The 10308-nt window shown below is 50.2% G+C and overlaps 1 protein-coding gene across 1 annotated transcript in view; it reads left to right on the top strand.

The window, feature by feature from the left end:
- The window catches only part of LRRC7 (leucine rich repeat containing 7), a 402104-nt gene that overhangs the window by 263039 nt on the left and 128757 nt on the right, over positions 1–10308 (top strand). The window lies entirely within an intron of this gene.

The raw sequence follows: 10308 nt of genomic DNA, 5'->3' as shown, positions 1-10308 counted from the left end.
AGCATTTCAGTGTGAAAGTACAGAGTAAAAAGACAATCCTATCAGCCAGCCTCAGCACTGTGCCTTCCAAGCAGTGAACAACTGGGTATATTCACCTGCAAACAGAATAGAGTCACAGAATCCCAGCCTGGTTTGTATTGGGAGGGACCTTAAAGCTCACCCAGCTCCAGCCCCTGCCACGGGCAGGGACCCCTTCCACTGGAGCAGCTTGCTCCAAGCCCCTGTGTCCAACCTGGCCTTGAGCACTGCCAGGGATGGGGCAGCCACAGCTTCTCTGGGCACCCTGTGCCAGCGCCTCAGCACCCTCACAGGGAAGAGCTTCTGCCTAAGAGCTCAGCTCAGTCTCCCCTCGGGCAGGTTCAAGCCATTCCCCTTGGCCTGTCCCTGCAGGCCCTTGTCCCAAGCCCCTCTCCATGTTCTTGTCAGCATGTTTAGGTAATGGAAGACTGTTACAAGTTCTAATAGTCTTAATTATCTAGAATGATGAACTCCTGGAAAAAGTGAGCTGAAGTTATGCACTCCCAGCGAACAGCCCTCAAGAAATGGGGACAAGAATGTACTTTTTAGCAAAATGAGTCAGGCACAGTGACTCCTTTTTCACCAGGACTCTGCAACACCTCACTGCATGGGAGTACATTATAAAAGCAAACTGAATAAGATGCTATAGGGGATGTAGGTGGGTGGGTAGTATGGAAATGAGGAGCTCTTCTTACTTTCAGAAAGCCCAAAACTGGTAGTGAAAAGCCTTAAAGGCATTGGGGGTTTATTGTGTGATCTAGTACCTCTTCCCTGTAGTAAAAGCTATCTCTTCCCTGTTCTCTTTGAAATTATCATGCTTGTGGTTACAACATTTTTTGACTCAATATCTGATTTAGTTTCTGTATTCCCAGTCCTGCTGGTTTCTGTCATGTCTTCATTAACAAAGAGTTACTAAAGGAAAAAGGGCAGTTTTAGGAAGGATAAACTGCAGAGGAAGATGTGCCTGCGCCTGCAAGGACTTGATGGGGAGCTGTGAACATCCCATGTCTGTAGATGCGCTGAGGCCGCAATGGTGGGCTGGATCCCCCTGCTCCACAGAGCGAGCAGTAGAAGGTGAGCAGCTCTCATCTGTCCCCTCCCCAGGAGACTGGGAACCAGGAGTAACTTTTCCATTATTATTTACTCCTGTGAATACCCTTGATCCGTGTTTGCAAATCAGATCCCAAATGCCCAAATAGGATTTCACTGAAATGCCGGATACAGAACTGCTAAGTAATGCCTGAGCTTGGTTCATGGCTGGGTGGAAAAGGAGAGCTGAGCCCTGGGTGACTGAACTGCACCTTGAGGATGGATGAAGTGAGTCCTGAGGGAGGACCAGAGGAGCTGTGGCTGCCCCATCCCTGGCAGTGCTCAAGGCCAGGTTGGACACAGGGGCTTGGAGCAAGCTGCTCCAGTGGAAGGGGTCCCTGCCCATGGCAGGGGTTGGATCTGGGTGAGCTTTAAGGTCCTTTCCAACCCAAACCAGGCTGGGATTCCATGACCATTTGTGAGGATGGTCCTTGACAGAGCTGCAGTTTGAGGGGAGCCCTGGTTTTGTGCTGGGTCTGCTGGTCCTCTCCAGGTCAGGACACTGCAGCTTGCGGTGGGGTTGTGGCACTGTGTGTAATGTGTTGGTGTCTGGTTTAGTTTTTCTTCCTTCAAAATGTGGGTTACTGTTTGCAGCAGGTCAAAAAGTAAAAGCCATCCATAGGAGGTCCCACAGATACACACATTTTCAAGTGTGCAGCCACGATGCAGTGCAGTGAGCCCAGGTCCTGGTGTGGGAACGGCCGGTCTTTTGCTGCTTGCAAAGGGGCACAAGTGTCTGGTTTCTATCAAAACAATATCCACTATCACATGAACACCTTGTGTGTTTCTGTGCTCTCCAGCTGCTGCCCTCTGCAGGTGCAGATTTCTTTTGTGCCATTTATATGGGGAAAGGACAGATGAAACTGCCGGAGCTCAATTCGCAATGAACTGCTCAGTGATTTACTTAACACACTCAATAGAGGTCTGAAGCTGGCTCTGAGGTTGTCCTACCCAAGACTTGGGGCTTGGCCTCACATTGGACATGCCAGAAACTCATCACTTTGTGGGGAGGGATTGCAGTGAATGGCAGGAGAATGCAACATCTGATTATACATCTGAGCAGAAGGTAACCCTCTGGGATCTTCTCTAAACATCCATTCTTTCTATGACTTTCCTGGAGTCATCCCAGATGCCCCTTCCAGATCTATCACGTATTTCACATCTTGCATTCTTTCTGGAGTTAAAAGGGCACGTTTCATCCTTTGATTAGATTTTGCAGCCGTGGATTCGGATTGCATTACACTTCAAGGGGAATTTCTCTTTTCATGTTGAGGCCCAGATCACACTTGCATTGACTCAAGATTACATCTTGTTCCCTGGGAGATAATTGTCTCACACTAAGCCTGGGAGTGAGACTGATTAAACCCTGTCTGTTGTGAGGGACCACAGCCTGAGGTGGCTCAGCAGCGCTCAGGGGACAGGGATGTGATGTGACACGGACCCAGCACAGAGCTCTGCTCCTTGCCCTGTGAATGTGCCTTGCTGTGAACCTGCACGGTGAGGGATGCTGAAGGCAAAATGGTCTTTGTCCTTACACCAGCAGGAACCTGCTGGGAAGAGTGGGTGCCTTGGGAATCAATGGGAGCAGAGCTGGCTTTTGATGCTGAAAGCTCTGCCAGTGCCTGCCCTGCCTCTTCTGCAGTACAGCAGCTGGGCAGGTCAGAATCCCAGACTGGTTTAGGTTGAAGGGACCTTAAAGCTCCTCCAGCTCCAACCCCTGCCACGGGCAGGGACCCCTTCCACTGGAGCATCTTGCTCCAAGCCCCTGTGTCCAACCTGGCCTTGAGCACTGCCAGGGATGGGGTAGCCACAGCTCCTGTGGGCACAGCTTCACCCAAGCACCACTGTCATGGGGGTGGTGCGCTTTGCACTGAAGGCAGATGTGGCCATGAGCCCCCTCTCTGCAGCCAGAAGGGGTATTTGGGGAAGGGAACGTGTGGGTATCTCCATACAGTATCACCCATGAGGATGCCTGGAGCAGCCAGGCCGCGCTGCGGGATGTGCTGAGCACTGGGGCACCAGGTGAGTGGTGCCATCCTCCATGATGGGACCTTTTTTCTTGGGATCTTTGCTCCCCATCCCTGCAGCGCTGAGCAGAGGAGATGCAGCGCCTGGCTGCTGGCTCCCAGCATTGCAAATGGCAGCGGGTGCAGGAGTCAGCACCTCCTGCTCTCTCCCAGCCTCGGATTCCCCTGACTGGAGCTTGCTTTGGCATCCGTCAGCTGCAGTCGCAGTTACAGCCCTATGATGAAGGGCTTTTCTGTTTCCCGGCCATAGCACAGCCAAGAGCGGGACCACATTAGTCAGAAGGGTTCTTAGAAACTCCCAGCTTTTACTTACAGGAAAGTTGCTGTAATTGAAATGTGCTATTTGTCATAATTGCATAAACTTGTGCATGTAGGGGCTGTCAGGCAGGGCTGTGCATACTTTCCATCCCAGTTGCCCACTGTACAGAGCTGCAGACTGGCCCTTCCTGTCACCCCTGACCATGAACACAGAAATATGGAGGTGCTTCATCTTACCCACTGCTGTAGGTCCGTGCTGCAGAATGAACTGGGAGTGGCAGCTCAGCATCCTGCATATTTTGGGATTTAGTAGACTCAAAGGCATTGATCCAGGAAAGCAGATGCACTATCGTATTGATACAGACTCCTACCCATCCCCAGCACGTGTTTCTGAAGCACTGAAATGAGTTTGAGCCTGACAAAGTGCTTCATCATTTATCTGCTGTTGTGTGCAGGAGCTGACAGACAAATGCAATTTGTGTTCCTCCCTTCTATCATCTTCCATTAGGAAAATACTGATTCTCCCATGTCTTGCTAAGAAGCCCAGTGGTGTAGGATGGAGACAGAGCCCTGCTGCACCCTGTGCCAGCGCCTCAGCACCCTCACAGGGAAGAGCTTCTGCCTAAGAGCTCAGCTCAGTCTCCCCTCGGGCAGGTTCAAGCCATTCCCCTTGGCCTGTCCCTACAGGCCCTTGTCCCAAGCCCCTCTCCAGCTTTCCTGCAGCCCCTTTAGGCACTGGAGCTGCTCTCAGGTCTCCCCTTCAGGAGCCTTCTCTTCTCCAGGCTGCCCCAGCCCAGCTCTCTCAGCCTGGCTCCAGAGCAGAGCTGCTCCAGCCCTCGCAGCATCTCCATGGCCCCCTCTGGCCTCTCTCCAACAGCTCCACATCCCTCTTGCATTATGTTCTCACCCAAGAGTGCTGCTTCCTCCAAGCGAGCGTGTTTAATGGAAACACCGACTTTCCATTCTGGTTCAGACTGGGACTGCCGAGGCATTGCCAGGGGCAGAAGTGGAAAGAAAGGGAAGGATCTGATGAATAAAAGGGATGTTTTGAGCTTGACACCATTCTCTGAAAAACAGCCAGTTCTGTGGGGCTTTTTACATTGCTGCGGAGCACGGGCAGGCTTCTGCCGCTCCATCACTGCCATGGAACTCCCTGCCAGTCCCCTCTGCACCCAGAACGCCCCCACCCCAAGCGTGTCCCCTGCTCTAAGGGCGAGTGATGCTCTTGTTTCTCCAGCACAGGTGTCAGAAGTGGGGGCAAGAACAGATTTTAAGCACAGGGACTCCTGGCTCACAAGGACCCAGCAGCACGGAGCCCAGTCCTGGTGTAAGAAACAATCCCTCCAGAGCACAGTTCAAGGTGGTGCGTGCTGGCAGTGCAGCCCTGCCAGTTACAGAAAGAGAAAAAAACTCAATTAGCAACTCATATTAACTGAGAGTATTTGATCTATTAACAGCAAAATTCGTTTGCTGATCGATGCGTAGTGCTTAGGAGAGTGAATCTGAATTAGTGACTGGAGGTATTGACGTCTTTGAAATCACAAAGGATTCTGCAATAGTTTCCTCTCACTCTTCTAATTAGGTTGGTCAATAGAAATTTGGGGGCATTTCTCGCATGTGGAATGCTGAGAAGCTGCTCTTAAAAGCCTAAAAATCATAAGTCTATATTAGTGTCTAGAATTAATGAAGAATCTGGATTGCCTGGCTAGAATCCCACCTGTATCTTGGCTAAATAGCAAGGTTATTTGGAATGAATAAATTAACTCCAAACAGCTCTTTTAGTTGGGTGCAACAGTGGGAGAACTTGAAGCTGTACTGAACTGGGGATGGATGCAACTGGGGTTCATTTCTCTCCTCTGTCCCTAGGGAATGCTGTGTTAATTGGAACTAAAAATGCTCATTTCCCCCCTGCTCTGCCCTCCTGGGTCCTCATCCTCCCAGGTACCCCACAAACCCACCCAAAGAACCAGGATGGGATGGCAGGGATGCTGAAGGTGTGACTCCTTGGAGGCCTGAGGCTGGTCAGGGCAGCAGCAAAATGCAAGTCTCAGGTGATGCTCCAGCTTCAGTGTAGTGCTGCATCAGTACTGAAATAACCCGTAAACTACCAGCCCTCCTCCTGCTTTTCTCCTGATTATCATCCCTGCAGTTATTAGAGCTAGACATTTATTTAAATGTATTTCTAAAGTATGTAGGAATATTTGCTGGCTCCAAAATCTGCGCTTTCCGGAGGAGCACACGGTTAAGGTTGCTAATTCCCTGAGGAATCAGACACCTCCATTTCCGAGGATAATCAGTAAACCCACGCCTAAACTGCATTTCACTCTTAGGAAATGAGTCACAGTTCTTAGTGGCAGCAATATTTCTTTAAGGTACAGCAGTGCCACATTCAGATTGTCTTCCATGTTCAAGACCAAGCCCCATCTGCCTCCTCAGGCAAACATTTGTCTTAAATTCTTCAAGTAACTGTCCATGATCAGTTTATTTAGCTTTGCAAAGCCCTCAATCTGGACACTACTATATATAGCTGAGATGATCCTGCTGGCAGCAGCAATTTCATCCTGAATTCGTCCTTTGGCAGATGAGCTGGAAAGGATCCTCTGGGGTCCCGTATAAGGAGTGGGAATATCCACCCTGCTCCGCAGCTCCCCTCTGTGATTTACAGCCCAGCTGTGAATCTTGTTTAATGAGAGGTTTAGGTCAGTGTCACCACCCCACTGCATGCAAAGTCTTTCATCACATATCCATTGGGTCTGAGTGTGTGAACTCTTTGCACGCCTCTTTCTGTCACATTGTTATCTCTTCATACCCAGCCCTGCTGTGCTGCTGACCTGGGGGTAAGGCAAAGGGGACCTGTGCTTGGTCCTACCAAGAGCATAAGGAGCAGTCCAGGTCTCAGTCCAGGTCTCTGACCAGGTATCTGCATGAAGCTGGCCTCAGCGTGGCCTTTTTAACAGCTCAAAGCTGTGAATCATAGAGCCACGGAATCCCAGACTGGTTTGGGTTGGAAGGGACCAAGCTCATCCAGCTCCAACCCCTGGCACAGGAAGGGACATCCTCCACTAGAGCAGCTTGCTCCAAGCCCCACCCATATCATAGACTCCTGAGTTGGAAGGGACCTCAAGGATCATCTGGCCCAATCTTTTTAGGCAAAGCATGACAAACTGGATGTCCCAGCACACTGTGCAGCCCAATCTTAACAGTGTCCAACGTCTGGGAGCCACCACTTCCCTGGGGAGATTATTCCAATGGCTGCTTATCCTCATGGTGAAAAATCTTCTACTGCCCAGTCCAGAATCTCCCCAGCAGTAAGTTGTGCCCATCAATCCCGGTGTTTTCCATGGACTCCTTGTCAAAAGGGAGTCTCCACCTTCTTTGTAGCCACCCCTTAAATACTGGCACATGATGACAAGGTCTCCCCTGAGCCTTCTGGCCTCCAGGCTGAACAGTCCCAGCTCTCTCAGCCTTCCCTCACTCACTGCCCAGCCCTTGGATCATCTTTGTGGCCTTTCTCTGGACCCTCTGCAGCCCATCCACACCTCTTTTGTAGATCAGGGACCAACCTGAACACAACTAACGTATAGCCCCTGGTTAATACATTTCACCCAATGGACCTTCATCCAGATCATCTGCAGAGTTTGCATAGGAAAGCTTCATAATAAGGTTGGGTTTTCTTTAGTATTTCCATGCCTGTCTGTATTTCCAGGATGCCTGTTGTGTCCTCACCAAGACACAGTAATCGGCATCATAATTACTGGCTTTAAAAGGCTTCGTGTGTTTCACAAGAGCAACATGAAGTCTGCGAAGAACAGAGCGAAATTCCATTTCAGTTGGGAATATTTCCCAAGAGAGTGTGTCACAAAGGCTCGAAGAATGAAGAAAATCTTTATATTTAGATTATGTTAATCATTTATCTCTTGTCCTTCTCCCGGCTTTCATGAGGACAGATGAACGTAAAAGGAATTCTTTGCTTGGACACAGACAGAAGAGCAGAAACAGATCAGTCCCAGCCACAAGTCGTGTTCTCTGTTCCCAGGCTTCGTTTCAGAACCGGGTTCGCCTGCTTTTGGGAAGTGAATTCAGCCAAGAAGCAAGTTCACAGCCAGCTCCAACAAAGTGTTAAGATGGGGAAATGGGACATTTAGATTTGAGATGCAGAAATAGTGGCACATGATATACCAAAACAAACAGTTATCCAAGGAAAGATGCCCTGGTGAGACCTCATCTGGAATATTGTGTCCAGTTCTGGGCCCCTCAGTTCAAGAAGGACAGGGACCTGCTGGAGAGAGTCCAGCGCAGGGCAACTGAGATGATGAAGGGAGTGGAGCATCTCCCTTATGAGGAAAGACTGAGGGAGCTGGGTCTCTATAGTTTGGAGAAGAGGAGACTGAGGGGTGACCTTATTAGTGTATATAAATATATAGAGGGGGAGTGTCACGAGGATGGAGCCAGGCTCTTCTCAGTGGCAAACAATGATAGGACAAGGGGCAATGGGTACAAACTGGAACACAAGAGGTGCCACTTAAACTTGAGAAGAAACTTCTTCTCAGTGAGGGTGACGGAACACTGGAACAGGCTGCCCAGGGAGGCTCTGGAGTCTCCTTCTCTGGAGACATTCAAGACCCGCCTGGACACGTTCCTGTGTAACCTTATCTAGGTGTTCCTGCTCTGCAGGGGGATTGGACTGGATGATCTTTTGAGGTCCCTTCCAATCTCTAACATACTGTGATACTGTGAAAGATGTATCCCAGAAAGTCAAATTAAAATGCTTCTACTTGTAGGCAAAATAGAGAAGGGAATGATGATGAAACAAAGCAAAGACAGAGAACAATACATGTAAAAGCAAAAGTAATCAGATACCCCAAATCCTAAAACTTTCCCCAGATTCCAAATATTTCTCTCACTGAACTTGATTTGATCTTGGTTTTTAGGGGGGACGTGGTCTCCTTGGACTTACCTTGCAGCCACTTCCCTTTCCCAGGCTCTGGACTGGGCTGGATGGGAGCTCCAGGCTACCTGGAAAGGGGAAAGCTTCAGCACTGGGGTGCTTATTGGTAAGTCTGGGGGCTTGGGAGGACCACGTGAATTCAATCTGGTCCATGCTGGGCACTGCTGTCCTGCAGCAGCAGCATGTCCCCATTGGAGCTTGGTCCCAGCTCTGCCTCCACAGGCAGCCTGCACACAGTGCCTATAATTTCCAGAGGTACTTTTTGGGTGGTAAAACTCTTAATCCCTCATGCTGAAATACGTTATTTTTTCTATTTGATACAAAAATCCTGCTGAACCTTTGGCTCACTTCTTTTCCTGTGAAACAGATTTCTTGCCAACTTGGCCATTGGGCTCAATATAACTAATGAAAACTGCCCCGGAGACACGAAGAAACAAATGCTTCCATTTTCAGCAAAGCTTCAATTCAATTTACTCCATATTAAATCCATTCTTCAAAGAAAACCTCAAACAAAACCACTGCAGGACTTTCAGCACAGATGGCTGGTGCTGTGCCTTTCACATGTCCCCCATCCACAGGGTCAGGCAGCTGCTGCCATCCCGGTTGAGGATGGTGTTTGTCCAGCCATTCGCCTGTTCCTTAGGGTGGGAATGTTGCCTGGCTGTTGGGAATGGTGCCATCTGCTTCAGTATTTGCTGCAGGGTATTGTTCACACGAGCCATCCATGGAGGGATGTGTCTGTGCTGGGAACTATAATGAGATCTGCAGGGACATGCAGGGGAGGACGAGCTGCTTCCATTAACTACTTGCATTACTCTAAGTGGACAGGTACTATTTCATTACCTATTGAGAAATGAGCTTTATAGATCCTGTTAATAAAGGAGATGGGGCTTTCTATTAGGAGGCTGTGAAGCAGATAATGAGGCAGCGGCTCTCCTCTGCCCTCGGACATTCAGGCACATCGCTTTGTGCCACCTTCCGAGTGCTGATCATTTCTGACACCAAATTTCCCCCTTCAGAAAAGACACGAACTTTATCTCATCAAACCCTGTCTCCTGCAATCTCCCTGCACGTCTTGTGCTCTCATTTACCTCTCTGTGCCACACAGAGCATCCTTTCTGCCTTTGAGGCTTCAACCAGAGCCCTTTAATTTGACGACCGCTGCGGCAGCTGATAAAGCTGGAGCCAGATTTAGCCCTTGCAAGGCTGCTGCGAGCAGCTGAGCCTGGTATGGAAGAGAGGGTTGTATTTTGTGGTTGTGTTTTGGAGCTGCTAAGAGCCGGGCTGGGTGGCCTGCCTGGGGGTGCAGGGGTTTCGTGCCTCCTATGATCTGGTCAATGTGAGCACCTCCTAAGGAGCAGCCTGCACAGGTCCCCTTTGCCTGCCGGTTTTCCTGGCTCTATTTCCATCCTGCAGGAGGTTGGATAGCAACAGGAACACCCCATTGCCGAGTTCCTGCTCCCAGGGGTGGCCAGGCCAGCAGCGGGGTGGCCTTTGGGGGCTGACACATGGTGCAAGGGATTCTGTTTGCAGGGACACCGCAGCACTGTGCCCTCAGTGCTGCAGGGGTAACCCCAGCCCGAGCAGCATCACCTCTTCTTGCCGTGTTCTGCTTATCCTGGGTGTGCACAAGCAGGCAGCTCCAATACTGATGGATGGGCTGGCTCAGCAGGAGCATATTGAATAGTGTGGTATTAAATCACTAACAAGGATGAGTGCAAGAGTCTCGTGAGCCTGTTTGGCTCCGTGATTGGTAAGTGAATCATAGAATCACAGAAGGGTTTGGGTTGGAAGGGACCTTAAAGCAGCTCTAAGGTCTCCCCTTCAGGAGCCTTCTCTTCTCCAGGCTGCCCCAGCCCAGCTCTCTCAGCCTGGCTCCAGAGCAGAGCTGCTCCAGCCCTCGCAGCATCTCCATGGCCTCCTCTGCACTCGCTCCAACAGCTCCACGTCCCTCTTGTGCTGCTGCCC

This window comes from Neopsephotus bourkii, unplaced genomic scaffold (assembly GCF_033783945.1).
Source record: "Neopsephotus bourkii isolate Nb327-2 ecotype Australia unplaced genomic scaffold, CSIRO-AGI_Nbou_v1 NB_1331, whole genome shotgun sequence".
Classification (NCBI taxonomy): Eukaryota; Metazoa; Chordata; class Aves; order Psittaciformes; family Psittacidae; genus Neopsephotus; species Neopsephotus bourkii.
The sequence above is the reverse complement of the archived record's forward strand: the minus strand, read 5'-3'. Positions and strand labels throughout refer to the sequence as shown.